The sequence below is a fragment of the Falco peregrinus genome, chromosome Z, assembly GCF_023634155.1.
Source record: "Falco peregrinus isolate bFalPer1 chromosome Z, bFalPer1.pri, whole genome shotgun sequence".
Taxonomy (NCBI): Eukaryota; Metazoa; Chordata; class Aves; order Falconiformes; family Falconidae; genus Falco; species Falco peregrinus.
The window spans coordinates 48,477,165-48,505,101 of record NC_073739.1 but is presented as its reverse complement, the minus strand read 5'-3'; the positions used below and the strand labels follow the sequence as shown (position 1 = coordinate 48,505,101).

Genomic DNA, 27,937 nt, shown 5'->3' with positions numbered 1-27,937 from the left:
CCAGCTATTAAGAAAATTGTCTCCATCCCAGCTGAAACCTGGACACTCACACATGCTCATTTGGTGAGATACCTCATACTTTCAACGGATGCATTGTCTCAAGTAAAAAGCATATAGGAGCTCATCCAATATGGTTTAGAAAATGTAATTGGACATATCAGTGGCAACTTTTTTTAAGAACTCAATCAACTCTTTAACGTGCACTTTTGTCTTTTAAGAGGGTTTTCTTTCACTCCGATACCCAAACAGGACCAAGACAAGCCTTAACTGCTAGAGAAGGTAAGGCTCTAACCTTGGTTATTGAATGATTCTCAGACTGCTGTTAGGAAGTAACATCACCCAAAAGGTACCCCCCTGTATCAGTGGAGTGAAATGGCCAAGGATCATGACAAAGCTGAGAGGTCCTGAAATTTACTTGCAGCATAACAAGGTATCATTGCTAGCACGGGCAGTAATGCAACCCAGGACAAGATCCTAAGTTTTCTTCTCAGTTGTAGTTCTGCACTTCGGTAGAGTTATTCCAGGTTCATACTGAGCTGGTCAGATTGACTTTGTTAATTTTAGCCACAGCATGACCCCACCTAGAGCAGACTGAAACCCAGGACAGCAGCCAAGCAGCCTCTCTGTGCAAAAATAGCACTTTCAGAACTCTCTCCCTGTAAAGCTTTTCTCTGCATGCTATCAGTGATATTTTAAATCATCCTCATCATTGACAATTTACCATTTTTGCATTTCATAGAGTCTTGATAATGAGAACACAATGACCAAATAATTTTGTTCTTTCTACTTCCACTTTTAGGCTCACATCACAATCTTATACTTCAACATAAAAATACTATGTCAAGATTGAAAATACTACAGAAGAATGGCTTTACTGAAAATGCTAGAGAAAAAACCCACAGAAGAGTACTATTAGTTTAATGTGGTTTTTAGCAATCTTTGTGCTTGGCTTCATTACAAATCAAATTTGAGATATATCACTTGGGGCATGTAGACATTCTTGTTTCTGTGATATCTATAATGTAGACACTGAACCATGGTAAACTGAAAACATCTTAGTTCTGAGTAATTAGCAGTCACATGTGTTTAAAGAAGTGAAAACATTTTAAAAGAAGCCTTGGTAATAAAACAGGTGAAGTTTTAAACACTTCATAACATGTACATCTTGACAGCTTCCAGTTATTTAAGTTCACTTTAGTTTTATTGCTGTCATAAACTGAAAATACATAGAGATGAAAGAGAAAAACTCCACCCATTCTGTATCTGTATTAATGTATTCCATATGTAGATTAACAACTTAGATCTGTCTTTGGGAAATAATATGCTCAGAGTTTGGTTTCAAAACTGTCACAGGGACATTAAAAAAAAAAATTGGCAAAAGCCTTATGTATATAGACATATAGGACCCACGGCCACTGCAAGACACTGTTTCCACCTAGTGATTTTTGCAAAAGTACAGTAGAAGAGTTCATCTGCAGAGGTTATTCTCCCAATCAGATGAGCTCTAATCCCATTTTAATCTCAGTGGGCTATATTAAACAAGAGCAGAAGGTCCTGATTTTAGGACAGATTAGCCTTGACCTCAGAGAGATCAGACTTACTAAGTAGCCAGGTGTACATAAATTGCCACCAGCCAGGGCTTGTAATGACGCGTGGTGGGTAGCAATATAGGAACAAAGTAAAACTTCCTTGTTCTACAAAGCAAGAGAGAAGAGTACAACAATCACTGCAGTGCTAAATTGTACCAAAGTGTACACAGTTTACAGTAAGATCCCCTCTGTCTATGAAATATTTTACTGCTCCTTAAGGAAGAAAAAAGAAAGATTGAGGAAAAAACTTTTGTTGTGAGCTAAAGAACTAAGTGTTTAAAGTTTGTGAAAACTTTACAATGCAATCAGTAAAGAACACAAACTACGTAAGAGATAATACTTTTTAGAAAGTCCCTAAACTGACCATGGTATTCAGCAGAAAGGCTCCCCAGCAGCCACTTATCATCTGGTTATCATTTATATCTTTACTGCTGCAAAACCTGCTACATATGACCACCGATAATGTCCAGGATTACATAGCCCAATACCCTGTGATATCACCAAATTTTGCATATAGGAGTATATTAAAGGCTTCAGAAAAAGTCTACTCACAGGAGTTCTACGAGATTTTACTTGTTTGGAAAACTTTAGGTACTCTGTCACACAAAGACACCGTGTTTTCATTTCAATTAGTTTGTGCAACTGATCTTTGTTTTGTTCCATTTGCATCTAAGTTTTAAACTCTTCTGTTGTTCAAAATTTGCTATGAAAACTTATGTGATATTAAGGTTATATTAGGCAGTGGTCATGTTATGGTAAATCCAGTTTCAAAGGACCAGTTCAAAACCTCATGCATGTAAAGCAGAGAACTGAATTGGTCTTACATTTCTCTGCCCGTTCAAAACTTTTCTAAGCTTTTTTTTTTTTGAGGGAGCTCAACAGATTTTATTCTAGATCAAGTATTATCTGTCTTCCTGCAGAGATTGTAAAGTTGACATAAACACAGTATCATGTATGCTGGCTATTCAATGGAAACATGAATCACACAACCCTCTGGTCCAGCTCAGCTTCCCTCTGCCAGATGATCTGCTACTGTGCAAATGTGGCCTTAATCATCATATGAACAGAGTGTAGTGGTTGGACCTCAATTTTCCTTTTTTTTTAAATACAGGTACTACTGATACTATTTTCTAGTTGCATGGTACCAACCTCAAAAAGCTTATTTTGTAAACAAATAATGCATACCTTCAAAAAGGTATTTAATTATTAAACACTCTGTATTTAGCCCTAATCTTGCTACTTGGTCTAGAATTTCCCTTCCCAAATCCTCATTTGTCTTCTCTGTTTCCATCTTCAACATCATAATTTTTGTTAAAAAATTAAGTAAAGACACTCATTTAATTTTTGAACATATGTAAGTTCACCTTAATCTTTACTTCAGCCTTGCAAAGAGCTGTCTCATCTCTTTGTTGCTGTTATTTTATTTCTGTGTGTAGCACTAGTGACTTCAAACTTTAATTTCCTTTAAAACTTCAAACTTACATTGAATTTTGATGATAATTTTATTCCTAACTGCACAGGCATAACTTCCTTGGCTGGCAGATAGTTCCCTTCCCTTTTCCATTTTCCCTTTTGTGTTCTCTGTTACTCTTAAAGACTTTTCCGTGTGTTTATCTTTTCAGTAAGGTCCTGAACCCTTTCCTACAAGCTTAGGCATAAGAAAATGTAAAGTTTGCCCTGTGTTCAGGTCCTTCAGAGCTGCTGATTTCATAGTTTAGTCCCTTTCATTTGTTCTACTGAGGATATCTCTGCACGTGGACATGCAAATTAATTAGCCAGTGTTTACAGCGATTACAGCTTTGAGAGACGTATTACTACTGAAAAAGCAACACAGAGACAGACAAAGGTGACTAAACTGACTGGAAGAAAAATTAACTTTGATATCTGTGAACCAGAATACAGTTTCCCATTTTTCCTATCAGCCTAGTATGTTAAAAGAATTTTCTCAGCCTCCTGTTTCTGAAGACACTCACCCAAGACAGATAGCACTTTTTTTGTCTCATCTACCTGTCTGCTCACATGCTTGTCTGACCTCTTATTCAACAGACTGTCGCCATACTGCCTTGCGATTCTGTCGGTGGTCTAGTGTTTAACTGCTAGCACTGTCCCAGCCTCGGCGTGTGTGCTCTGGAGTGGTGGGCTACAAGCTGCAACTAATGATGATAACCCAAAGCTTCTGGTACTTCTCTGAGCCTTTCAGAAGCTCAGAGCTTGTAACGGGTTTCTTGTTACCCCAGATGCCCTCTTTAGAATGACATTTCATCATTGGTGTCTGTGTTTTCTCATGCTGAGGGGTGCCTTGGGTACTCAGCCTTGTCCTGCCTCCAGTTCCCCCCGTCCGGGGCGTGCAGCACAGCCCCTTGCCTTGCAGGCAGTGACTCCGTTGCAGTTGGGAACGGCTCTGCTGACTATGTCTGTCAGCGGTGCAATGGGCAGTGTGGGCTTTGCAGGCTGGCATCCTCTGGGTCAGCGAGTGCAGGGTAAAGATGAGGAGGAAAAGGAGCATCGCACAGAGAGACGTTTCTCTTCCCTCTGGAGTGTTTCAGAAATGCAAAAAACAACCAGTAAAGCTCCTACTAGTGGTTGGATTCTTATTACTCCCTGTGACGGTAGGCTCTCATTGTTTTTCTGATACTATTGTGACAATGATTGTCAAGTTAGTAAGATAAATATTAAAAAGGAACAAGGAATTCAAGACAGAAACAGAAACCTGACCCAAATGTAGTTTTTTACTTTTTAAATGTTTTAATAGGACTCTGGTCCATACTAGGATATTTCTTTTACTGTTGTTGTTGGCTCTTTCCTTCTAAGCTCCAAACACAAAGGAAGAAAGCTGCATCTTCCCAGTTCCAAAACATGAATAGACTGCTTTACAATCTACATGTGCTACTGCTCCACTGCATTCTGATCAGTGGCTGGAGTCCATCTGCAACCAGACATGAGCAGCAGAAATGTCTCTAGCGAACCTCTTATTTTTAAATAGCACTATAAATAAACACTGAAATCTGGTTTCTTGCCAGGTTGATTCAGAAGACAGTAGAAGAGTTACAGTAGGTTTAATCAGGAATTCAGCTATAGAAAGGGGTCAGAACAAAGATTCAGATTCAGAGAACAGCAATGGCAGTCACAGAGGTTTTGTGCAGGTTTTGTGTAGGAAACTTCTAACCAGTACCTGGGACATGTTTGGGTCATGTTTTCGCCTGTCACACATAGGCATCACATAAATTGTATATATATACACACACACACATATAAAAAGAAAGTACTATTTTACTGCAGATTATTTTCTGAAAACACAAAGTGTTTTTCTAAATCAGGCCACCACAAGTAGCTGGGTTACATTAATTGTCCATGCTGGTACTCTTCACCCATTGCAGAGGTGAGGGAGGTTTCTTCCACAGGGCTGGCATGCTTTGCTGTAGGTTTTCTGCTGATAAACAGCTTGTAGTTATTGCAGCTCAGTGTGTGAATAGGAATTTCTTTAGCTACTCTATTCAGAGATAAACCTGTTCCCACTGGCATCTCTGGGAATGGCATTTTCCCCATCTCCTCCCAATATCAAGCAGAATTCTCAGGAGAGGACTCCCAGTTCTCTGTCCATCTGTTCAAAGCTTCGTAAAGCAACTAGAAAAAACATGTCTGTCCCCACTACTAGCCATGAGGTATCAGCAACTGCTCTGTGAAGTGTGCACTGTGAAGTACTCACTGAAATGCTCCTTGCACTGGAGGTGCTTTTGCGTGCTTATCCTTCTGTCTGCAAAGCATCAGATTTTCGTTCATTTGTGAGTGCAGGAAGCTCTGTGGGCAGCAGTACAGAACTGGTTCTCCTGAAGAGCATTTAAATGTAGGAGCTGTGGCTCACCACTCCCGCACACCGGAGAGGGTTGTAAGCTGCCTGCCAGAGTGGAAATAGGAATGTAACTACGGGAATAGGGATCTGTAAGTACGTATGTCTGGTTTTTAGGCTTTCTTATTTGCAAAAGGGAAAAATGACTCCACAACCTGCAGGAGACTTGCAGCCACAATGCTTTTGAAGGCTTTCCTGTGCCTGCTGGCATCCTTTGCCTAAAGGCTGTTTTACTTAAGCTTGATGCAGGATCTAGGATTTGTACCTTCTGAGAAATTTTTGAGAATTGCAGAGAAAACTGTCACCTTATTTTCTGTGTCTTTTACAAAGGAGCCCGTCAGTGCTCTCCTGCATGGAACCTGTCCCTGGATGAACTGTGCGGAAGACAGACAAACACTTTCCCCTCTGTTGGGAAGAGGAGCCTTACATAACTCCTCCTCACTGCTTGCACAGATGCATTCAAAAAGCCCTGTATAATTCATTCATCCTCTCATATACATGGCTCAGCACTGACATGACACAGCATTTTTGCAAGTGATGTGGAAGTTACAGTGGATTAATTTTCTTGGTGGTCAGGCTGGATTTTGAGCTGTCAGCCACCTTTACCCGGTTTCAGATCAGCACAGTGAACAGTGGTGTGAAGTAGTTATGCTTTTTAAGGTCTACTCCACTGTTTCATTGCTCTTTTTACTGCTGTTAGCTGAATGTTAGTTACTTGGAAAGGTGTTCACTGCATGCCTTTGAGTTGCTTTTAAAACAGGCTAATTCTTGGTGTTTCAGTCTTTACCGTTTACTGCCTAGTGGAGGTACCTGTCCCCATGGCCCACTGCTTCCTGCCATTCTCCTTGGAGCTACTTGGGCCCTTCAAGGAATCATAGAGCGGGCAGAGTGTGCAGGAGGGAGAGCAGAGCAAATGCCAGGCTGTAGTTGCTGTGGCATCTACACATCTGTGCCAGCTGTGCCACATGTGCTAGGGAATGGCTAACGCTGCGAGGCACAGGTTTTTGTCTGTCTTCCCTTCTCTTCACCCAGTATGCCTTAAGATCACTAGATCACGAATACCGCTAGTGATAGGGTATGCAGAGATGGTTTTGCAGTTTGTGTAGCTGAACATTTACTAAATGTTTTGCTGATCACTAGCAGCAGGTTTATGGTACCACATGTTTTAGCTCCTGGGTTCTCACTGAATGCATCTTGCACTGCTGTAGCTTTACTGCTTTCCAAGTGAGACAGGTACTTCTGTGAACAGCAGTCACGCCTTGGATCTGCACTGCGGACATACCTCTACTGTGAGAAGCACTAGAGTTATTAGCATTTCCATGCACTGCATGAATTAACATTACATTCTAGAAGAGCCTCTTAGGATAAAGAGAGCGAGCTTATAAAAAGGAAATTGACTTTCATGGCATTTGCCATCCTTATAATGATTCTTCCCATATTCAGAACTGGATCCTCATAAGATGAAAAACCTTTTATTTTTTAAATAACAACATATCTGTCTTCCACATACAAAAAAAGAGAGAGAAAATACTTCCTCCTTTTTCTAAAATATATCTTGTTCTTTTATACATGCAAGTCATTTTCATAACCGCTTTTTCTGTTGGTTAATGGCCTGGTACATACTATGTTCAATAATTTAAGACTGAGCTAAAAATTGGGTTGATCTACTTTCTTGGAATATCCTCTGGGAGTATGCAGAAGAGAACTGGAGAAGCAATTATTTCATGCCACAGCTGTATATTTAACTGCTTGCTTTCTCGCTCCAGTGGCATCTTGCTTTCTCACAGATGAGGTAATGGAGGAAATTGGGACTCTTAAGTGCATCAATGAGTCCTGGGAGGTGATTAGCACAGCATCCTGGAACTTACCTGCTTCACGCCAGGCAGTTCTTTGTGTGGACCATTTCTGAGGAAAGTGCTCAGCCTTCAACACACACCATCAGTTTACTCGGGTCTTGATTCAAAAGTTAACTAATTAATCAGTTGATGATGGCCCTGTCTATACATCCTCTTTTGACTCAGTGTGCATGAAGGTGAATCAGGCTCATTTTTATTCTGAGGGAAGAGGCTGCTGCAGTATTTGCCTCGTTTCTGCAGCACATCTGTGCAGGCTGGATAGCACAACATTGTCACAAGAGGCTGCTTCCAACTGAACAGTTCTCTCTTACACTCCATATCTCATCTACGGAACCAATAAATGACTCACATAATTTTTTGCCTCCTTAGCACCAGTTTTTAAATCCAGCCTGCTATGGTCTGGGTCGGTGGAAATGACGGAGGAAAGCACCCTTAGCAGCACAAACAAGGTGCATGATGCAGGATGCAAAAGACAAAGGAGATCAAAAAGACTCTTGGTCTAGCCTGATGTGTTCCCTGTTTATGGAAGAACATCCTACTTCCTTGTCAAGGCCTGGGCTGGCACTTCAGCCACTCACCTCTGAACACCAGGACAAGAGAAAACTAAGCGCTGCTTTCTGACACAGCCACGCAAAGTTGCACGAGGATCTTTAATCAGTAGTTGAGTCAGTTACTGAAAGCAAAATTGTGGGGCAATTGTGGCCCATGACAGATGACACCGAGGTTCTGACTCCTGCAGGACCTATATATTAAGTGTAGAATGAACTCGTCAGTGCCATCTCAAGGATGGCAGCTCAGCTCTCTTGAAGCCTCTACAGCTAACAGTACATACATACACAACATTTTTATAAGGCAGGCAGCCTTGTGCTGTGCAGGAAATAGGTAGAACAGATGCACTGCAGGTGGATGACCTTTGGCAAGGTGACCACTGTACATGGTTTCAAGGTAGAAACCCAAAATACACAAAGGCCTTCCAAAACGCTAAGGTTAAAGAAATGCAGAAAAATGCAGAGACTTTTTTGTACGTTTTCTCCCCAAGTGACTCAGAAAGTCCTTGTAGAAATGCAGGTAGGTAAAATATTTGCAGGTGGAAGGTTGATGTTTACAGCCTGTGCCTTTTCAAAGTTTGCCGGTAGAGTACTGCCAGGAAAAACATTTTGCAGTGCTAAGCAGCTGAACTCAGAAGGCCTAGTTCTCTTCCACTAGTAGGTAAAGTGTTGCTTTAAATTTTGCCAATTACTTTTTTATGATCATTGTTAATAAGTAATACTGCAAAGACATGATTGCAGGTGGCACACACTGCATCTAAGCTTTTAAACTATTATGAATGCTACAGAGACTCCGTCTCCTGTATCTTGTTCAGCACCTTAGGTTTGCCAGATGAAGCATCCTTCTATTTTATCTCAGTCTTCTGCTCCTCTTTCAAGCTTCAGAAACCTTACAAAGTACTCTTGCATTTCACCAATGGCAATAAATGCAAAAAACAGTTGTTCACAGAATACAGTGAGATTAATAATCACACAAATTTGCCAGAGAGGCAACTTAGAAGTCTCCAAAGATGGGCCAAAGTACATTTCTCCATGATACAGAAAACAACCACCACAGCATGAAAAATCAGTTTCATTGAGCCCAGCAGATGAAGGGGGCTGCTGAAGGAACGAATGGTCAGCTCACAGCAGCATTTTCGCAGTGTGGTCTCCCAGACTGCAACGTTTTCATGCTCAAAGACTTAACCAGAGGTGCTTTTTCCCTGCTTCCCATGTAAGGGCCTCACTGGGTTTTTCTTCCATGAACTTGTGCAGTCTCCCCTTAGCTGCATTAAAAAATGTCCCATGGCTGTGAGCTCCATAATGTTATCCATAAGGCAGGTGAAAAACCTGCTGAGTGAGGTTTCTGCCTCCTTTTCCATGGCTTCTTTTGACAGACAAGAAGTAGATACCTGCTTTCACATCACCCACAAGGATCCAGGCTCTGTCATAGTGTCCCCACTCATCTCTTTTTCAGGCTGAAGCACAGGATATGCTCTAGCCCTTCAACAGCCTAGCAGAAGGAAAGTTCCTTCTTGAAAATGCTAGGCAAAGTTGTCCTCAGTATTTCCTCAGTCTTGTTTCAAAAGGACAACCTCCAGAAGGCAGTTTCTTTCCTCTAAAGCCTTAGCTAAAGTGTGCCAGATGGGATTGTACTTCCCGAGGTGTTAACAAGGACATGGCTTGTCCTCTCCAACAGCACAGGCCCTACTGCTTTCAGATGGCAATGATTCAGTCTGTGCTATTGATCTGGAAGTGTCAGTTACAACACGGGGACAAGCTGTTTTATCCCAGGGATATAAATAACAATCTGAGCATACAGGGAAGAGAGTGCCTTTAGTCTAGAACCAGCCTCTTCTTTGCAAGCTTAATCTTTAACATCTGGTCCAGCTTACAGGGACCTGCAGTGTGTCCTGAAAATTACATATTGCTCCTTTTCATGTTCTTCTTCAGTCTCCCAATACTTAGCTGTTGTAGGGTTCAGCTTTGACCTTGTACTCTCACTCGAGGTGATGATCAGCCTTGCACCAATGTAGCGGTTAGAAAACATGGACCTTGGTTAACCTACAGTACTAAGTTACCTTGAGTAAAAGCAGAACAAATCTGGCCTCTGAGCTGAACTGAACTCATAAATGTTGTCATTTTAAAGTGCTTCTTTGTCAAATAAATTAACAACTACAAGCAGGAAACAAACCAGGCTGCTAACAAAAACTGCCATCAGCATTCAGCTACCCTGCATCTTGGGAGAGGGAATAAACTGGGGCCTTGTGGAAGTCTACAGCTAAAACGGTAAAATTTCAGGCACAAAATCCATAGTATACCCAAACCCTTAAGTAAAAGTACTTTGTGTCTCATAAGCAAATAAAGCTGTAACATAAATACTGACCACACATTGGTGCTTTCTTGCTGGGTCTTCTTTCATGCTGCATGCTTCTATCATTATTTCTTTGGACAAATGGTAACTTTCAGAGAGAGAGGCAGTATTGCTGTTGGTCTGCTTCTTTTTGGCTTGGTGTATTTGCACAGGGATGTGTGTTTATTATACGCATGGTATTCATACTCTAGTACCTACTGAACAGCCCGTTTCTTGGCATAGTACAAAAGCTTAGATTCCCAGGGATATCTGAAGTATCCAGGATGATGAAAATTTGGGAAACAGGTGAGGAAGGAGACAGTAAAAGTATGGTTTACAAATCTTTAAAACTTAAGGTTTTGGTTGGTATTGCTGAGAAATTCCCATTGTGTCAAAAGTACATGTTAAATCATCTTTCCACGGTCTGAGCTGTATCTAGATGATTCTCCATCTAACATTCTCAAACCTGTTAATATGTCCATTTTCAGGCCTGAAAGCTCTAAAGAAGTAGACTAAAACTACATTTGAATAATTTATTATGTATCCCACTGTCCTGGTTTTGGCTGGAATAGAGTTAAATTTTCTCCTCTGTAGCTGGTACAACACTGTGGTTTGGATTTAGTATGAGAATAATGTTGCTAACACCCTGATGTTTTCAGTTATTGCTCAGTAGTGCTTACTCTACATCAAGAACTTTTCAGTCTCCCATGCTCTGCCCGTGAGCAGGTGTACAAGAGACTGGGAGGGGACACAGCCAGGACAGCTGACCCCAACTAGCCAAAGGGATATTCTGTACAATAGAATGTCATGTTCAGTATATAAACTCGGGGTGGTGTGTGTGTGTTTGCCCAAGGCTGCTGATTGCTTCTGGGGGACTGGCTGGGCATTGGTCAGCGGGTGGCAAGCAGCTGTATTGCACATCACTTTCTTTTTTTCCCCTTTTAGATTTTATTCTTCTCTTCCTCTTTCTCCTTCTCATTACAATTGTTATTATTATCATTATTATTATATTTTATTTTAATGTCATTATAATTTTTTTTGTTCTGATCTCAGCCCACAAATTTTACCTTTTTCCCTGAATCCCCTCCTCATCCCTCAGGTGGGGTGGGGGCAGTGGGCGAGCAGCTGCGTGGTACTTCATTGCCAGCTGGGGTTAAACCATGACACCCACAATATACTTCAACTATAAGAGACGGCAGCCAGTATAGCAGCACTTCAAACGCTGCAGCATTTCTGCACATGAACAGCCTGCCTGGGCACGTCCGTCTCCTTTGATGGCAGGGTGGCAGCACGTGTAGCCCTTGGCACCACCAAAGGGCCGTTTCCTGCCACGTGTACCCACTGCATGGCTGCTTTGAGGCAGAGCATGGGGATGAAGGCCGTGCCAAGCTGGAAATCCCTTCTGCACCCACAGTTTTCTAGCAACACTTTGTCGAAGAAGGCGGCACCAAGTCTGAGTGCGTCCAGAAAGTACCCGCCACGGGTGTTTCGCTGGGTACGGAGCGGACGGCAGTTGTAGGCACGAAGGTCCTTTCGTCGGCAGGGGATAAGCAGATGAAGGGTGCCACCGCCAGCCGGCCCGCCGCACCGACCCGCCCGTGCTCTCCGCGGCCGCACGGGTTCCCCCCGACAGGCGCCCGCTCCCCGCGCCAGGGCGGCCGCGGCCGGATCCGCGGCGCGTTACCGCCATCCGGTGGCCGGCCCGGGGAGAGCGCCGACTCGGCGGCGTGGGGTGACCCTCCCCCGTAGCCCGGGGCCCCTCCCGCCTACCCCCGGGGCCCCGCCCACCCACCCGCGGGGTCCCGCCCACCCACCCGCGGGGTCCCGCCGACCCCGCCGGCGGTACGCGCGGCTGGCGTTGGTGTTAACGGGGCCGACACGCTGCACTCAAGAGAACGGGGTTCCTGTTAACAGTGAGTTTCCCCTTTGCCTTCCCCGTGTGCAGCAGCTGGTGATGCAAGTTTTGGTTGTTACGTTTTTTTAATGTACTTATTCCTAGAAAATAAAACCGGCCTTTGGAACTGCACGTTGTGAGTTGGGCTGGAGACAGATTTCTGAAATTTTCAGTGACTCAGCACTGAGTTCTACCACCACGTGTTCATTCTCTAGCTTCTTGGGCTAAGCTGTAGAAACGGGAAGCTACAACATCCCCACCTGGAAGCCATGTGTACTGAATGCAAACACAGCACTGTATTTTCTCAGTGGTTGCAATCCTTCTCTGGTGGTCAAGGCACTCACAACAGCTAGGTTGTTGCTCATTTGCTTTAGTAAACGGGGAAAATCAGTCGTGAGCTTGGGGCATCATGCGCACAGCTCCCACCATATTAAGTCTGCACAAAACTGCTGCCCCTTCACTTAAACGCCTCTGCTCTGAAAGCAAGAGGTGTATGGCCTTGCAGTAGGCTGCACCAAAGGCATTGCACTGGTCTCTGTGTAAAGCCGGTAGCCACAGTAATAAAAATTATATATTAGCCAAATTTCTCCTGGCTTCTTAAGAAGAAGCTAACAGGCATCCAACTGGACAGATGTTCTAGTAACATATGGAGACCATAAGGAAATAAGAATGGTCATATCATATCAGATCAAAGGTCTGTCTGGTTTAGCAATTCTTCCCAAGTGTAATCACTAGCAGATGCCTCAGGAAGACTATAACAAAGCAAGCATGTGCTGCTACTTTTCCGGATTGCTCACTCGCACTCCACAGATTTGGGGCTTACTGATCTCTGAACTTGGTGGGGTGTGTTGGCATTTTGTAGCCCTCTACTTCAGCTTCTCTTCCCTGTCAGGAGTAAACTTTTAATGTCCATTGCCATCTGAGACAAGGAGTACTAGTCTGATTGTATCCTGTTTGCTTTGAAGTCTTTCGTTCCTGTTTAATGCTCCCTCTGCTGCGTTATAAGAGACATTTAACAAGCTCCTTCTCCAGCCACAGAGGATGTTATAGATTTCTTTTATACTTTTCCTTCCCCTCGTGAATCACCTAAACAAAGAGTTTTCCACATACGGAAACCATCATACCTAAGGATCACTCTTGCTACGCTTTGTTTTACTTTTTCTAGCTCTCCTGTACCCTTCCTTGAGCTGGGGCTCAGAAATTTCATTAGGATTGTGGCTGAATGAATGAAATGCATGGAAAAAAACATGGAATCTATTCCTTTATGGAGGGATGTGCTGGGCTAAAACCAAAAAAAAAGCATCATGTGTGGGGCAAAATACAATGCTCCAGATACTAAACCACAGCCTAAGGAGAGTTAAAATGCGGGAGGTGCAGAAGTGGTTTAAAGCCTCCAGTTCACAAGCAAGTATAAGAGAAACACAGAATGCAGGTGGGCTTATTACAATGATTTCTATGCTGAAATATGAAGATAAAACACAGACAAAAACCATTTTCTGGGATTCTGTCTTTATGTCTCAAGCCTGCACTGTGGCACCACTTCAGGTTGTAGCAGGTTAGCACACCTATAGAGCTACTTCATACACACAGGTCCACCACATTTGACAGAAGATTGTTACACACAGTTGAACACACAGGAGCTACAGCTGACTCCAAATCTTCTTTCTTGTCATGTCATATTTTTGGCTTTAAATGGAACACCAGGGTTCTGAGATAAGTTTTTCTGTGCACAAATTGAAACCATTTCCCTGTAAGTGCTGGTTTCCAAAGATGTCTTTTTGTTTTCTTAGCAAGTACCAAGGAACCTAGCAATATCACACTTTGATGATTGAAATTACTGGGGTAGTTTCACTTACATTTATTCATTTGCTTCCTTTTATTTAATAAAGGAAAGGTCAGCTAAAACAGCAATACTCTGTTCTGACAAAGCAGGCCTCTGCCATCAAGGGAAAAAAGTAATTCTCTTGGACTGTAACTCAAGAGAGGCACCTTGTACATCTTAATTTTAGTTTCAGGAACCTGCATAATATTGCCAACACATAAGTGCTGTACTACATAATTAGGCCTTTTAGAAGGCATGTGCCATCCATGCCCTATTGCCAGTCGTAAGGGACGGACCTCATTTTTACAGTCACATGTGCAAATTTGGGGACTTTAAGGAAGGCTGTTATAAAAACATCCAAATATCAAGACTCCCCCTCTTCTCCTCCTGCTTGAGAAACATTTGATACTAGAAAATACTAGCTTCCTTCCTTAAATCCTATTGAACTGCTCCCTGCAGGATTATGCAAAACATTCCACCAAGAGCTGCCACTCAGAAAGGAATTATTTGAGCTCAGAGAGTTAATAAGGGGATGTATTTGAAATAAGACATTAAAGGCTTGAAGGAATAGGTATGACTCCTAACTATGGGATTTAAGGCAATGTGGAACAAACCAGGCACTTAACATCACTGGAAAAACTGATAAAAACTAGGCAACAGATAAAAACATCAGACAAGAAACATGGCACCTTCCAGAAAAAACCCCCACCTATTTCATAGAAGTAGATTGGAGAGATGAGCTAGACAACAAAATGATCTTAATATCATGTGCAAGGTCAAAACTAGCTCACATCTAATATCCAGGGTCATAATTTCAACTACCAGAAATTTCACAATGAGGATAATAAATTCTTGGTATTACCATCTTCCAAAAGAGTAATTGTAATTTAAAACTAAAAAAATAGGGGTAGAGGAGTGGGAAGAAAGATGTTTTTCTCTGCCAAACAAATACAGTATCAAAAAGAACAGAGGTATGAATGGAAAAGTGGTATTCCTGGGTATCTTTGGCTCAGTCTTTTCACTACATTTCCCTGAATGAAATATTTTTTTTTGAAAGAGACCATGCTGCCAAAGAGCTGTGATCTGTAGTGCAGCCAAGGGAGCACAGGCAGAGAACAGAAGGCGCTCACTTAGGGGGGGAACCAGGAGATGATAACTCCTGGAGATGATTTGTAACATTTGTGATCAGCTGCTGGGCTGGGAATGAAAAGATTCATTTTGCAAGCTCTGCAGCTGCAGGGAAGTATTAAGGAGTTGAAACTGATCTCTTCTGAAATTATACATTAATCTCTTACATCCAGGATCAGACTTCCTAACTCCAAAATACATTTTTCTTAGTCACATGTAAAGGCAGGAGAATTAGTAAAGTAAAAATGATGTGATGCTTACAGAACAATAAAAAGCACATAGGCAATTCAAGCCTGCAAGGTGTGAGAGGTCTGGCTCCCAGCCATTACCTATGCAAATTTATTCAATCCAATTGATAAGTTAAATGTATTTAAGGTAATATCACTTACATGCTTAAATCAGTAACTCTGTTAAACAGTGATTTTCAAGGAATGTAACATGTTATACTGAAACGGGACCACTCTGTCAAGGTACTCTCAGTACAGGCAAGGCATTTATTTCAGTTTTTTTGATTCATAATGAACGGTGTTTAGAGGCTTATTTCTCAAGCTCTGGATAAAAGGAATGTCAAAATGAGTCCAGGTATCAGTGCAATTGTGCTATGTGCCTTTCCTGCTCCATCCCTTATCTGGTGTTTAGAGAAGACTCGACACGTTTGAGGGGGCAGGAGGAAGGAGGAGGAAGAGCATTTATGTCGTCTGAGAGTCTACAGCCAAACAAATGTACACCCTGGCTGGTTTAAAAGGTAATTTAGTTTGGAGCTTTTCACTCAGCACCTGCCAAAACATAAACCAGAATAAGACATTAAAGAAAGTTCATTACGAGCACTTCAAAACTCTCCTCCTTCTCTGTGCTGTCTTCCTCTAGGACTTTTTGTATAATAAATGTCCTTATCTTTGTCTTTGAGGAGCTCCTGAAATGTTTTGCTTGTCTGAGACACAAACAAAATCTCCAGGGGTCTGTGAATGGCAGGCTGATCTTTCAGAATTGCTAGCTGGGGGAGGAGAAATGAACTCCACTGTAAACCAAGGACTCACTGTGACAGATTTGTTAATGCTGTTGCTTCTCTGAGACTGAAGCTAACACACAGTACACATCTGTAGCGACTACTGGGGGGCAGGTGAACCCTGGTGCTCAGTACCACCAACTGGTCTGGAATTAGGTAGACTTTTACAGAGTTCCACTCCCAGTGCAAGACATTTATCAGCCTTGATGTTGATAGCAAGAGTCATATTCAAGACAAAAGGCACGTATTGAGTGTTATTCATGTTACTCAGTGCACCCTACCAGGAGGCACTGCAGCACCGAAGAGACACAAGAAGTGATACAGGAGTCCCACATTGCTGTTACTGGCTCTGCAAGACAGTCGCCACCCGAGCAGGCTATTCTGGATGAAAGGAGAAAGCAGGATAAGAATCTGAGCTGTTAATGCCAGCTCAGATGCCCCCACGCTGTGTTTGCTGCGTGAGAGCTGAGCAAGGCAGAGGTATCTGCCTCAGACACACCTGTCACCAGAATAGCTGGGTGCTGGGACCCGGAGCTGCCCTTAGCACAGCTGTGCCATCTCCTCTGTGAAGCCTGGGAGATGTAGGCACACTGATTACAGCGTGCTGGCTTCAGAAAGCCTCGTAAAGCAGGTCTGCGCTGCCCAGAGGTATGCAGACCAGGCTAGACTGAAGTGCAAAGGTTAACGGTTTTGCTGATTAGAGCAGCTGTAATCGAGTTAAAGGCCATACTTGTTATTCACTTAAGGCTGTGCTTGACTTAAATCGCCTGCTAGTCAGTGTGTGGCTCTCTCCCCTTATCTCCACCGGAAGAAGGGTAAAAAGCTCCTGTTACCTTACCAGCACTTCTGAGTATCTTCCTGTTGTGAGCCATCCAAGCGTCACAAGGCCACCAGACCCGTCTGTCAGAGCACCTTCAGATAAGTCTTTTCAGATGTCTGCAGGGAAAGTGTTAAGGATAACGCAAACATGCACAAAATGGGCTTTCACAGAAGATGTGTGATCCAGCAGCAGGAGCCGTCAGGGTGGCTGGAGGAGGGGGCTGTTACAATCTCTAACGTGCAATGGCTTCTCCAAGGAAGAGGAAAAAGCTGCAGGCAGCCACGCAGTTCCCTGATGCAGTCACACCTATGAACCCAAAACTAAGAGTTTGTTTCTTATATGAAAGTTACAGAAGAGGGAGGTAGTAACACACTGCACCCATTGTGCTTGCTGCTGTCAGCTCCTGAATATCTCACTGTTTACACAACTAGGACCAAAACACCAGATTTTCTTTATTGCTGGTATAATTGGTAATAATGCTTTTAATTTTGAACTTTTTTAAAATGAAAAATCACTAAAGTTTCTTTAAAATGAAAAATCACTAAATTTTCTTAAAAATTGCCCATTTTGCTATCAGCTGGATTTTGGCAGTAGTTGAAAAAAACATATTTTTAAAGTAGCATTTTAAAAATGGGGATTTCACCACCTTCTCACATATCAGTTTTCATTCTGTGTGTGACTATATTTTATACATAAAGAGAGAGAATTAAGCTTTAACTATACTTAAGCACAGACATCCCTGAAGATACTGAAAGACAGGATCTTACTCTCTCCCATCGGTTTTAAGATGTTCTAAACCCAGAGATTTAAGGCAGGTTTTGGACTTAAATGAAAACGGACACAGACATTTATATACATACACACAGGTACAGAAATACATGTACACGTATCTCTGCCCACAAATACATAATACAGGTTAATAAGGTATTAAAATATGTATATTTCACATTGCTTGAAAACTATTGCCATGATAATAATAATTCAGCAGCTCCACTCGAAACTTCTCGCCTTCATCCTTCATGATTTGATATGACAGTTCAAACCTTTGCATGATTTCAGTGGTACAATTTTTTTTTTTGTTGTTCTGCTTTTATACACTTTTTAATCATTGTTCTCTTTCAAATTTTGCTTTGGCATCAAGGCACTCATGATCTAACCAGCTTTCTATTATGCTAGCAAACAAATTCTTAAATGACATTTTTTCCCCTAATTTATGAATAGTCTATTCCTGGCTAATTTATCTCCATCCTTTTGCCAATTGTCTGGAACACCCAACATGTACTTCACTACGCCTGTCTATGTTGTCTTTTGTTCTCAGCAGTACTGATTTCCTGAATGAAAGCTGAAACGGACTGAGAGTTGCTCCTTCAAGATGCCAGGTGATGACAGCTCTGGAGGATGTACATGAATCCCTGGGAAAGGGAAGACGGAAGCCATCAGGTAACATTTTAACTTGTGGTTCTGAAAAGGTAGTGGCATGTGTAGGGCTCCATCTATTTCAAACGTTTTAGAAAACCTCCACAGCAGATCTTACCTTCCAAAGGACTTTTTTGGTGATCTGCACATTACTACTGCCTACAATGGTTTTATGATACAGCTTATTTCTTCAAGAGCACTGTAGCAAGCAGCCTACACTGCCAGTAGTGTTATTATTTAAGTAGATCATCAGCAAAGTAGTGACTGTCTAATCAGTGAGTTCAAAGCCCTCCTTTATATGTATGTTGATCCCTTATGTTATCTTCTTGCAAAGCCCAGCAATGCAAAAGGAAACTAGCTCCAGGTTTTATGGTGGTCCTGGTCATTCTAAGAGTCATTTCCTTCTCTTTCAGGGACATGAAGAGGCATATATTATGTGGGCAGAAGATTCTGTGTTCTGGTCAATAACATAGGCCAAAGAGGTCAATGGCATTCAGGCAAGCCTGCCTGAAAGCCCCTATAAATTTTCAAAGGTGGGTGAGGAAGATTTAGAGACTGGATGTGTTCTGCCCATGCAGGAGGAAAGATAAAATGCCACTCTGTAAAGGGGAACATAAAAACCTTAAGAGGCTATACAGTCTCCTTAATGGGGGAAGAATTTTGCCCACCCAGGTTTTATTTTACTGCAGGGACACATCAAAAGGGCACTTGAAATTGATGCTTAGAGAAAACTGATCCACCAAGGCAACAGCTAAAGCTTTCTTTCCGCCTTCTCTTCTGCCCCCGTTCCTCTTTTGTCACCACCTATTTTGATGCAACACCTTCAGAAGAGGCAGCTTGTCACTGACACAGTGATGAACACCCCCACCATCCTTCCTTTCCAGATGTTTCTTGCTTCCTGCTTCCAAGTCAAAGTTGGCACAGGCCCAAAGAAATACACATATTTTCACTCTGCTTAGGAATAAAAGTACTATTTTATAAGCTATGAATCCAGCTTATGTTATTCCCTATGTTTTATAAAAACTATTCTTGTCAGTAAACTCTCTGGGACTCTTCTACAGTTGTATAGTAAGGGTGGCCATGAAACATCTTATCTAACTCAGCTGGTTATACAAGGAATAAAATATCCCTCTCTTTTTTCCTACATATGGAATAACACTGGGTATTTAAAATCAATTCAAATATATGTATGTAATTATATATATGCTGAAATAGTGCAATGAAAACAGAAATCTTTTGCATGCAAGGAAACTGAAAGCTCCTTTTTTACTTTACTGTGCTTTGGAGCATGCCCAATCCATTTTCACCCACATATCCTGAAGTATTAGCCACTGCAATAGTTTTGTTGCCATTTTTCACAGTGAAACTGTGAGTCTGAGAGAGAGAATTAGGAGATGTTGCAAAACTGAATCAAGCAAAACACAGAACAAGAAATCGCACTCAGGTTTTTGGGTTCCCAAACAGTTTAATCCCACTAGACTTTGTCCCATATTTTGATAATTTTGATTTTCCTGTGTTACCTGTGATCTCTTTAAAAAGTATTTATGTCACTGCCAGCTCATAAGCCAGTCCTGCAATCTTGTGCAAAAGCCCCTTTATAATCAATTACAGTCAAAGAAGCATCCAACAAATCCTAGGAACTGCTCAGTATCTTTTCTAAGATCCAGCTTACAAGAAAATGCATGGCATTGATCTGTATTTTCTGTGGCTTTTTAGGGAGCTGGTAAGTGTAAAATTTCCATCAGTAGCAGCAATAACAGGAACATGTTCCTACAAGGGAGCATCCAAGCCGTTTTATACTTGCTAAACCTATTGACTTGTCATTTTTTCTTTGCTTCTTTTATTTATTCCTCAACACATACAAGGACCAATGCTTGTTGCTTCCTGATCAGCCACAATATTTTGAAATGTTTGGCATTGCTCTCTGACAAGATAAGGCATGGGCTGCAGAGATGCAGCAAGAGTGAGGGAATGATGAATGAGACAGGGAAAACCACAGAATGACAGATGGAACATTTGGTGCACACTTTAAAAAATCCATAGTTTCCAGGACCTTGCTGGGAGACAGAGCTGAGGAGTTTCTGAGCAGAAGGGAAGGGCCTGTGCACATGGCACTCATCTACTGTAAGTTAAGACAGTTCTCACAGACTTTTTGTTGGGGAAAATGAGGACTATTTGGAGGTGGTCAGTGTTTATTTTTCCCATGGTTCTGTGGCTGTGCACAGGGTGAGACTATTTGGATACCACTGGCTCCCAGTACATCTTTGAGCCTACTTTTGGAGCATTGATGGACAGAAGCTATGTCACAAATGAAAGCATTTGCTATCTTATCAAACTTTGTCATTTTAAATGGAGAGAAAAGTAGCAATGCAGAAAAAAGAAGGCCTCTTTTTCTTGCCCTGGGGAATGATGGCTGCGGTACATGCTACGCATACATCTGGCCAAAGTAAACTACCCAGAGGGTCACTTTCTATTGGCAGACCATTATGTGTTTGGGATGTTAGCCGAGGGTTAAACCAAGAGATAAAAAAAGGAGTAGAGAATCGAGATAAAACAAGGAGTAGAGAATCAGGGTCAGAGGGAAGAGTAGGGTAAGAAAGAGACATAGGATTTTCACATTTGTTTTATCTTGTAAATAAACTGTTTTAGGATGATAATGTCCTATACACAAATACATGTGTCATAGGTAAAATACAGACAGAGTGGCACAGGATATCTTGGTTCAGTTTCCCCTGAGCTTTTGAATATTATTTACAGTTGTGAATTTGAGATAAATATTTAAGATGTAAACCCCCACACACATTTTGGAGAAAGGGAGACATACAGCTGGATGCCCTTTCTCCCAGCTGCTTTTCTTTGACTTAGGGAATCAGAATACCACCAGAGAAACATTTTGTTCAGTAGAGTATGCATTTGGCAGAAACAAGCAAGAGGGACAGTAAATTGCAAAGCAAGGTCAGAACAATTTTGCTTCCAATTTTTTTTTGTTTTGTAAAAAGAAAGAAGGAAACATTTTTCTTCAAAAAAATACAGACAGCAAGGCACAGCAGTATTTCTGTGGGGGTGAGCTGTCAGAAAACAAGAATGATCCATTCATATTGCTCTTTGAAGAGCTGAAATATTTGTATGCATTTAAATTAAAGGGATTATGCACTTGGAGGATTCTTAGTTCTCTGTCTTCAGGACACTCACACTTTTCTTCTGTTCCTTCCAATTGGTAGGTAATAGTAACCTAGCTTCCCTAGGTGGGATGAACTCAACCAAACATGCATGGCATACATCTCCACTTGAAACAGTTCAGGCTTCCTGGTTTGAAAAGACAGACAGAAAGACAGACTGAAAGAAACACTCTTGCAGGCAACATAGTATTTTATTATTTATTATTTTGCATTAACTATTCTGATAGGTTATAAATGGTGCCTTACTGGCATCTGTTTCTCTCAAGTCTATGAAGTCAGTATGGGGTGACATACCAGAAAGCAGGTATCCAAGGCTGGATAAGATGGATCTGAGCTCTCTGGAATGAAATTTGTTCTCTCCACTCTCGGATCCTTCCTTGTACAGTGCCAAGGTGGCCTGAAGAAATTTTAGAGAGGGTTGGCTACCATAGCATGACTGGATAATTTCTATTGTCCAAGCTTCATGAATGTTAAGTTCTACTGGGGTCCTATCACCTGTTTATAAAATTTCACATCTAATGGACTGTGCTTCTGTAAAGAGAGTAGGAGCTTAGGTTAGGAGAATCTGCCATGTTGGTGAGTCATTTTAGCTTGTAGAATCCCTCACACAGAATCTACTTGCTAATCTAAAATATATCTAAATTCGAAAATTAACCAAAATTCTAGAATGAATCTGAATTAATCCCATTAACAACTTCTGGTGATCCATCCGCCTACTTGTAAAAAAAATGTTTTGTCACAACTCCTGAACTCAAAATTATTTCTGAACCTACTTCAAATAATCTGCACATTGAATAATTAAATGCAAAAAGGTCTTTTTACTTCAACACGCATCTTTCCAATTTTGCTGCATAACAAACTGAAAAACACAGTTTTCCAGAACACAGCACAATTATGGCAAGATTTGAGGCTTGTTATTTGGGACATCTTTTCAGGAAATGTCTTCTGAGCACTAGAGAAATCATCAGGAGTGAACAGTTCACCCATGCTCTGGGAAACATGACAGTAAGGTGTGTAACCAGACAGAATTCAGTTCATTGATCTCCTGTAGCATACACAGATTAAAGTGTCCCACATTGCTTTTTTGTTTGTTTGTTTCTCTTTCACTATAACTCAGGATAACATTAATTTCAAATCAGCATTTCAAATTTGGGGACAGAAACAACTAAGTATAATTTCCTATGCAAGCCTGGAAGCAAGGTGAAAAGCAGTCAACAACGTCAAAGTCTGTCTGTATCCACCTGTGACTGTGTCCCAAGAGCTCTAAAGAGCATGGGCATTATTCCACAACTAGTGAATCCGTCACTGGTGGATTTTTTTCAGCCTGAACAATACTAACATCAGGATTCATGGCTACAAACATAAGGGACACCATAAAAATCCCACAGTTCTACACAGTCCTGAACTGACTTGAGCAATGCTTGCTCAGGCACCTCATGCTGCATCACACGATCTGAATGCTCCTGTCTTTGATAAATCATCTCCTGAAGCTGGTGGCTGAGATTGTTTTCATGTAACAATGCTGGCTCTGAATACTGCAAGCATGGTTATTAGAAATGATATTAAGCAATGCCATAGCTTTATGTTTTTTACAAAGTATTTTGCATTCTCTGCTAGGAAAAACCCATGAGGCTACATTTCTGAACACTTCAGTATGATGACTATATGTGCACCGTACAACCATTCACTTACATGTGACAGCTGAAAACCGCATAAAGTCTAACACAGGTGATTTTCTGCCAAAATACATCCAAGCAAATACTTGTCTCTTCTGGAGTTTTTAACAGATGAGCAACTCCAGCCAGGGTGACGTAACAGTTGAGCAAATATAAACAAAATGTGGGGACCTGAGAAAACGATTCATGATTTTGAACAGAAAACAGCAAAAAGCAATACCTTACCCAGCTGTGCTCCAGGATGCACTAGCAGGGCTCAATTCCAGATCCCCACTTGCCCAGCTGATTTCAACAATGGTTTGGTTTGGTGTGGCACAGCAACAAAACAAAGCTCAATATAAGCCCTTCTCTATCAAGACAGTAGGTGTTAGAGATCTCAAAAATCCATGTACTCTGACTGTAAACAATGCAAGCACACATGCAAAACAAACTAGCAATGGCATACTGCACAGAGATAACTGTATCACTAATCTCAGTCCCATTCCCAGTGGAAAAATGTTTGTCACAAAAAAACCTCACTACAATTCTTACTAAATGGTGCCTTTGTTGCTTGTTTCTGGAGATTGAACAAACCCCACATGGACGTTGATACTTTCCCCAGACCAGCACTGAAGTGTAAAACCTTCCACTGAAGTGGAAACTGTTCTCCTGTACCTTGAATTTGGACTTTGCTTTTGTCCCACAACCCATTGTGGGTTGCGTTTTCTTTCAAAAATTAGCTACGCAAAGCTACTCTTTTCAGTGACCTCAGCACGTGATTATGTATATGCAGAATCAGAAATGCAGGAGACAAGGTTCCCACTGTTTCCAGGCTCTTCGTTGCGTCCTGTTGTGTAAAAAGCCAAGCAAATGTTGCCTCCTTTTCACCAGCAGAGGACGGTGCCTCCTCTACTTAAAGACTCACTGCCGTGGCAATCACTAAGGTTTCCCTTGCAAGCCAGAGATACGTGCGCTGCGTTCTAGAGGCTGAGGGAAAAGAAACAGCAAGATTATCTCGTATCGCTTCTGCTGCATTCAGTCATACACAATGTGGATGTCAGACAGCTGCTGGATTGCCCATCGCCTCAATCCCTGGAGCCCCCAAAACTCCCACAGCTGTGGGATGATGCGGTGACACAGGGATCTTGGCCCATAAAATCACTTACTTAATTGCTTTCTTTTTAGAGGATTTTATTTATTGGAGAGTTTTCCTTTGTGAATTTAGTGCGTGAAGGGATACTAGGCAGCATGGAGGCTAACGTCTCTAAAGAGCAGTGACATGCAGTCTGTGCTGTAGGGTCCAGTTCTGAGGAAGCACTTGCGTGGACTACCACGTGAGCTGCGACCTCAACAGCGGTAGGAGCAATTGTGTCCCATGAATAGTTATTGGGCAGTTTTTTATTTTGTACATATTATACATCACTTTGTCCAGCCATTTTGCACTCAGATGATCATTCTCAGATTGTCATAGCTATATGGCTCATCTTTATGTATTTGACATGCCTCTTGGCACACATGTGTGACCAACGTGCTGTTATTGTTGCCTGGGAGCTGACTCAGGCTGAACTAAAAGTAGGATTCACCTTACATTAGCTGTTAAAAAATTAGGGTTGTCATACTTCAGTGAAAGCAATGCCAGTATTTTCAGGTGTCAATTCATCCTAATGATAGGAAGCATTTGTTCTGTAGAAGTAATTCCCCTCTGAAGCTTCTTCTCACCCTCTTTGCATTGAAAACCAAGCCAAGAGAGCTCACTCAGACCAGACATTTCCCTTTGAAACACATAAAATATGCAGCATTAATCCTACCATAATTGCCTTGTCCAGCATCTCAGAGGAAGCTGATCATGCCACAGTCAGCCTGAGGTTTCTTGAGTCCCAGCCCAGAGGCATATCCACTGAGCTATCCCAAACATTGCCTTAGTAATTGCCTGATACATACAAGTTGCCTCAGACAATCAAGCCAAATGATATAGTATGGGAATATATTACAAATCATGTGCAAGGAAAGCTGCTGAGGTAGATGCATTTAAATAAAATTTACAAACTCGGAGCTCCTTGGTATTCTTTCTTTCCTCATTAGTGCTGTTGAAGGTACTAAGACTTGTTTCTGAATAAAGGATGTAGATTGTGCCTTTAGAATAGCATGACATAAAAATCACATTTCCTTCCCATTTCCACTGTACATACTTTCAGTGTGTTTGTAAAAGCTACTGAATTTATAGGCCCAGAGTTTCACTTTACCTATGCATCAAATAGAAACCTAAATGCTTCCACAGTTTTAGTTCACTTCATTGCTAGTCTGGGGAGAACATCAAAGTCCATTCAGGGTCTCCAGTTTCCTGAAACTAGCAACAAAGGTGCCAGTTAGTGAGACTTGTAGTGTTTTTTTTGTGACAAACATATTTTTCCACTGGGAATGAGACTGACACCAAACAGCTTGTGTGTGGGGAATTTTGGAGGCATCAAAACACAGCAACTTTTCCGAGTGGTTTTGAACATAGAAATAAGAAGATGGATGGCACTATTGCCAATCTCCTTAGCTTGCAATTTCTTTCTAAAACACATGTCATCACAATACCCCATCACAATTTGTTGTGGGGTTTTTATTTTCATACTATAATTGCCAAAATACAGATCTGTCAAATGCTGACAACTAGCACTGCAATTGCTAAACATGGAAACTATTTTAATGAGCACAGTCTAAATAACATTAAGTTAGGCAGTGACCAATTTCTTCCCAAAACTGTGTTGTTGCAGATGGTTTGGTGGGTGAGTACAAGCAGAATCCTTTCTATGAGGTGTCTAACACCCTCACTGTAAAACCATAACAGGACATGCTGGAATCCCTCCTTTCTTTGTAATAAAACCAAATTAAACCAGCCATGGCTAGATTATAAGGGCGAGCAATCATAATGAAAACTCAGGAAAACCGAAGGATGGTGGCGAGAACAAGTAGAAGTCCAGACACTCACACCCACCCACCCATAGAACTACAGCACTTCACAGACAGCAATGTGAGAGATGTGGCACCTTGCCAGTCACTGTTGTTCAAAATTGGGATGGAGACACTTCGGTATTTCTCACACTGGAAGTTTTCAAATAAATTTGTAAATTAAAAAAAAAACTTTCCAGCCCTGACTCAGATGTCTGTGATTGGCGAGCTGTATTTGTGAAACACAGTTTTCCTACTTAAATTCATTAGCCTTGCTGAGGGAGGAACAGTGTAAGCTGTGTTCAGCTTGACTAGTACAGACCAACTAAACCAGGGGTCCTCAAACTTTTTAACCAGGGGGCCGGCGCGCGGATAAAGTGGCAGGCAGCCATCTGCGGCTGCTTGGTTTCCCCCCCCAACCCCCGGCAGGGGGGGGGCAGGGGGAGTCTGTAAATACTGGGGGGCAGATTGAGGACCCTGGGGGCCGTATCCGGCCCGTGGGCTGTGGTTTGAGGACCCCTGAACTAGAGGGTCAAGAGGACATTTATAGCATTGATTAAAACCCCAAAGATACCACCTCGTCTTTAAAACTAATGGAAAGACTACCTTTGGGTAGTAGAAAATTAGGCCACCTAAGAAATTCTGCCACTTCAGGCTTCTTAGCAGTACAGGAAAGATTGAAATTCAAAAACAGAAAGCCTGGGGCATTCCTGCCATGGGAACAGGAAGGTAAGTGTAGGTGAAAGGAGGAGGAGAGACAGAAGAGCTTTGGAGGCTGGGATGAGTGTCCTGATGCTTGGGGAAGACTAATCCTGTGAGACAGGGACAGCTATGCATCAAACAGTTTCTTGCTATGGACAGCATCTATATTACTGTCCTGTCCTGAGGGATGAACATTACCTGAGGCAGATCTAGAAGTATACATCATACTTACAATCCCTATAAAATTTTGTTACAGCTCTGTTTCGATGAGTCTAGACCATCTGGCATTAACTGGGATGTCTGGCCACCTTGTGAAAAACACAACTCATGAACCTGTTTACACATCAGAAGTGCTTCCAAGCCTGGTGAGTAGCAGCAGGTTTTCCTGTTAACCTGGACAAACAGAGATGCCCTTTGGTGAGTTTATTTGTGTTTTCTTAAAATTCCAATGACATTTGTTAACTGGACCTTTTCTGTTCCAGGACTCTCTCGTCTCAGGTTCCCTCACCTACAGTTTCCTAACAGGACGAGTACAGCAGTCATGCAGATATTCAAAAGGCAACATGAAAAGGTAAGGGCTGGCTATGAAATACTCAGAAATAAATGAACATTGAGCTTTGCTAGCCTGATTCAGCAAGGCATTTATATTCATATTCTGTGCAGGGAAGTTGCATACTTGTAAGGACACCTATCCTTGTACAATATTATTAAGTGCTTTCTAATTTCCTTAATAATTTCCTTCCTTACCAAAAGAAAAAAAACTTTGTCCAAAGTTGTATTTGGTTTTGAATACATTGCATAATTTCCTCTTTGCCAACAAAAATTCTTGTTGAAAATTAAATTTCTGAGGAAGGTTGGCATCAGCAAACAGATGATAACTTAGATTAAAAAAAAAAAAAGAAAAAAAAAGGATGTAACAATTCAAATTGTTTTCAGAATTTTCAAGGAGTGAGGATGAAGTTGTCTCTTCTCAATTGGAAGGAGTCAGTAGGGACAACATGCTAAATTGATGAAAAGTCATTTGAGAAATACAAATTAGCACAACCTGAAACAAAACTTGTAAAATAGCAAGGATATATGTCTATAATTTGTCTGTAGGGGAAGTTTTTCACTCAATGAGACATTCAACTCTGAATTTTCCCAGATAATCAGACACTAGAAATGTTAATCTACAGAAGCCAAAATTCTAAGGTTCTTTGTGCTTTTACC

The 27,937-nt window shown here is 41.6% G+C and overlaps 1 long non-coding RNA gene across 3 annotated transcripts; it reads left to right on the top strand.

Moving 5' to 3' along the window:
* Positions 1 to 11,996: 11,996 nt before the first annotated feature.
* LOC114013501 (uncharacterized) lies at positions 11,997 to 27,087 on the top strand. Of its 3 annotated transcripts, none has more exons than XR_003556516.2 (3): positions 11,997 to 12,085; positions 18,161 to 18,282; positions 26,985 to 27,087. It is a non-coding gene; the product is annotated as an uncharacterized LOC114013501 (long non-coding RNA). The 3 variants fall into 3 exon arrangements; XR_003556518.2 differs by having other exon boundaries at positions 11,998 to 12,085; positions 18,164 to 18,282; XR_008744831.1 differs by lacking the exon at positions 26,985 to 27,087 and adding an exon at positions 18,672 to 19,243 and having other exon boundaries at positions 11,998 to 12,085; positions 18,164 to 18,282.
* The last annotated feature ends 850 nt before the right edge of the window (positions 27,088 to 27,937 follow it).